The sequence below is a fragment of the Nicotiana attenuata genome, unplaced genomic scaffold (assembly GCF_001879085.1).
Source record: "Nicotiana attenuata strain UT unplaced genomic scaffold, NIATTr2, whole genome shotgun sequence".
In the NCBI taxonomy this organism is placed as follows: Eukaryota; Viridiplantae; Streptophyta; class Magnoliopsida; order Solanales; family Solanaceae; genus Nicotiana; species Nicotiana attenuata.
The window spans coordinates 7,831-12,239 of NW_017679218.1; positions in this window are offsets into that span (position 1 = coordinate 7,831).

The following is a 4,409-nucleotide window of genomic DNA, read 5'->3' on the forward strand; positions in this document are numbered from 1 at the left end:
TAGCAGTATTTTCTGCTAATTTTTGCTCACGTGATTTCCTCTTACGCGATCGCAATCTTCAGCCCGCGATCACGTTCCTTTCGGCCCTTTGCTCTTTCGCGTTCGCGTACTTGATCACGCGATCGCACTGCCTCAGCAACTCCTTCAATGCGTTCGCACCAGGTAGGTTGCGATCGCATAGACCTAAGTTTTCGGACCCCCAGTACTTCCCCTACGCGATCGCGTTGACCTATTTCGTCGTAACCCTTCGCGATCGCATCCCTATATCCGCGATCGCGTAGGGCAAATTCGCCCAGTTATTTTAAAGCCTAAAAACAGAACCAGTGACGGGATTTCTTCATTCTTTTCACACGGGCTCTCCTCTTAAACCCTCCATAGACGAAATTCAAGCTCTCCTTCCGCCATAACCCTTCGGGTAAGTAATCTTAGCATCTTTCCCTCATTATTTCTTCATCTAATTACTAAATTCCTAGCCCTAAAACATGAAATCAAGGTAGAAATTATGGGTTTTGGGTAGAGTTAGGGTTTGAGAATTTTGGGTGATTCAACCTCAATTTGGGGTCGAATCTTAAAACAAATTATATATTTGCACTCGTGGGGTTATGGGTGATCGGGTTTTGGTCCGAGCTTAGAGTTTGGACCATGTAGGCCCGGTGTCTAATTTTGGTATTTTTGGAATAATGCTAGAAAATTCATATCTAGGCTATGGGATGTTGCCCTTGAGTCTTTATTGATATTATTGAATTAATCATGCCTAGATATCACTGTTTCAGAGTCGGATTGTAGAGGAAAGGCGGTCTTTGAAGGTTGATTGCTATTCTTGGGGCCGAGGTAAGTGTTTGGTTTAACCCTAGCTCGAGGGAATAGGAGTTGAATCTTGTTGTTAATTGCTATGTGATCGAGTATGATGTATAGGCATGGTGACGAGTATCTATACATTGGTGTCTAGCATGACCGTGAATCCTTATAATGTGATTATCATGATTTGGTTGTGAACTCCGTGTTTATGGGAGGATTTCTAGCTGCTGTGAATAACATGTGAACGGTAATATGATCACTTGATTCCTGGGAGCATTGGCTCAAATTGTGATACGAATATTGAAAGTATACGAAAAGACTTGATTCTTTGGAGCGTTGGCTCCAAGTAGTAAAGTGAATTAAAAGATAAGGAAAGTAAGAAAGAGAAAGTGTTGTTGATTATTCCCTCGCCGGGATGTTTGGTTGCATTTGTTGAATTCTTTCCCTTGCCGGGATGTTTGTCAAATATTTGCTTATTTTTATGCCCCTTTATTGTGACTGTTATTTGGGGAGTCGAGCTGTTAAATGATATTAAGGATCGGGTTGCGCGCCGCAACAATGATATTGAGGATCGGGTTGCACGCCGCAACAATAAAATGTGAGGATCGGGTTGCGCGCCGCAACAATGGTACATGATAAATGATATGGGTCGAGTTGCACGCCGCAACAGTGGTATTTGTGGAGCGGGTTGCACGCCGCAACAATAGTAATTATGGAGCGGGTTGCACGCCGCAACAGTTATTGAGGCTATGTGTTTGTATTTGAGTATTGATTCTTTATTCTTTGTGAACCTACGCTGTTTTTAGTTGTTACTCTGGATTGTTGTTAATATTGTATCCCCCTTAGCATGTTTCCCCTCCCATGTTGTTAATTGCCTTGTATTCGATTTCCGCTGTATATTTATGACTGCACAGGTTTATGTGGTGTCCGGTCTAGCCTCGTCACTACTTCGCCGGGGTTAGGCTAGACACTTACCAGCACATGGGGTCGGTTGTGCTGATGCTACACTTCTGTGCATTTTTGCAGAGGTCCAGGGTTTGAGGAGCAGCAGCAGCAGTAGTTCGGAAGCAGGCAATTCATATTCACGAGACTGACGTAGCCTTGCAGGCGTCCGCAGGCCCGGCGTCTCTTCTCATTGTTTTCTTTTAGACTGTTGCCTCCTTGTTTCGAGACAAACAGCTGTTATATCTCTTTCAGACCTTTGTATTTAGTTTATTCTTAGTGGTTCGTGAGTAATGTGACATCAAATCTTGGGTAGAGGTTGTTTTTGACTATTCCGCGTTTTAAATTCATCATTTTAAGACAGACTTCCGCTATTGTTCTTATTAGACTTTATGTTCTATATTGATGTTATAAACTGTTAAAGATAATTGCTAGTGATGGAAAGGTAATTAAGTTGGCTTGCCTAGCTACCACGAGTAGGCGCCATCACGACTCTGATGGTGGGAAATCCGAGTCGTGACATAGTGGAAGACAAAATATATTCTAAATAAGTTGTCGTGAATTATTATTATTATTATTATTATTATTATTATTATTATTATTATTATTATACGGCAACATTTTTTCTATATTAAGTTAATAGTTGTAAAATAGTAACTCAAAATCAATTATTTTTAGACTTTATATTGTCACTTATTTTTTTTTTCTATGAGCTATAAAGCCAAACCTCATCATTTATCAAGACCAAAAGATTCAATTTTTCAAATTATTTGATTTATCTTTATTAATAAAAATATTTTTATTTTTTTTAAGTATTAGGCGGTAGAAATAACAATAATTTTCATAAGATATTCCCATAAAAAATCTCACAAATTACAATAAGGTATATGCAGACTTCTATGGGGAAGATTTTTTCCTTTATTGAGCTAACAAAATGGGATCAACAGTTTATTTTTTGTTTTTTTGGGCAAATTATACTACTAGGCGTGCCTAGTAGTTTTTTTTATTAATAATGAAACAACAAGGCCACCAAGGAAAAGTACATGTAAGGGGGGCATGGACCTTACCTTACACTTCCTATAGAGGCATGAAAAACCTCATCTTCTAGCATGCATGTAAAAAATAGGAACTTGAAAGTACAAGGTACTCTATGATCGCCATAGAGTTTATAACACACTCTATGATGCTATTACAAGTGATGATGCTTTGAAAATGATAAACTAAAACAATGTAGAAATCTTGCCCCTCATTTATCAAACTTGTGAGTTCTTCAATTTGAACTTCCTTAAAATCCTCTTTAACTGTCTTCAAATAATCTTCAAAATTCTTCATTTCTTCTCGGATCTATTGGATCTCGTAGATGTGGAGGTGGCAACCCCTTTTTGCTTTGCAGCTCTCATTGGGAGTTGCCTGAGTGTTATTTCTTGCTTCACCTTCTTTTTCTCACTATGCTTAGGAGATAAGTCTCCTTTCGTAGCCGCCTCTTCCTGACAAGATTCAATCAGTTCATCTACTTTTGCTTCGTCGGAAATGGCAACACGTAAATTGGCCTCAAGTTTTTTATTAGCTTCTTCTTGTATAACCATCCATACTGGTTCATGCCTCTTCAATCTCTTTGCACTACATGGTTCGTATCTCTTTGCTACTGAAAGTTTCCGTATTTGTGACGTCATTTTTGAGCCATTTGAATGTGCACAATTATGAGGTTTTGGACTGTCCAGTGCATTCAATAGTGCCCGGTCATGGTCTGAAATCAAAGCGTTGTTTGAAATTTCACCTGATGCTGCGTTTGGACCAGTAGGGACAACCCAGGTGCTTTTGGACTTAGTTCTTTCTCCCGCATATTGTGCTCCTTAACTGTTTCAACATATTGCAACTGTTGAACCTTCTGCTTGATCCCTGTTGATGCATTTGATTTAGCATTACTGACTATTTGTGTGCTGGTCGGATTTGTGTTTTTCTTAACAGTTGCCCGATAACTGTCCGCTGAATCAACGTCATTATCTTTCTCCATTTCTGCCTGATCTGCCCAGCTTTTGGGTACTGCAGAAATCATCATGGCATGATCCTGTAGATTGTGTAGTGGGTGCACTCAGTCTTCTGAACAATTAACTGTATCGTTGGATGGAATATGTTTGTTAGATGTGTTGAGTCCAACCTTGTAAATTGTATTGTTATCAAACTCTGCTTTGTCGAGTTGCATTATAGGAATTGGAGATCGATTTCTAGTGAAAGCTTGCATTGGATTCATATTCTTCAAACTTTGTGAGCCAAGAGCAGTCAAATTTACAGCCACTGGAGTCAAGGAGCTGTTTTGATCTGCAGCATTACTCTCCACCAACTGCAAATTCTCTTCAGTGTTCATCCCATCGACCACATTCGTATTGTAAAGAGCATCAAAATGATTCTGCTCAGCCTGCTGCATTTTGTTCTTTTTTGGAGTTTGTTTTGAAATGAGGGATTAGGGTAGGTCGTTCAGGGTTAAAAAAGGTAAGGGGGGTTTATTGATCAACGGCCTGGATCAATAATAGGAACCGGGCGGATTTTAAATTGGGTCGGGGCCGGAAAAAAGAAATTGGGCTGGTTTAATTGGGGTATAATTGGGTCAATTTAAGGGCCAAAATTGAAATGGTAAAATAGGCTGTAATTGAAATAAATGAGGCTAAATG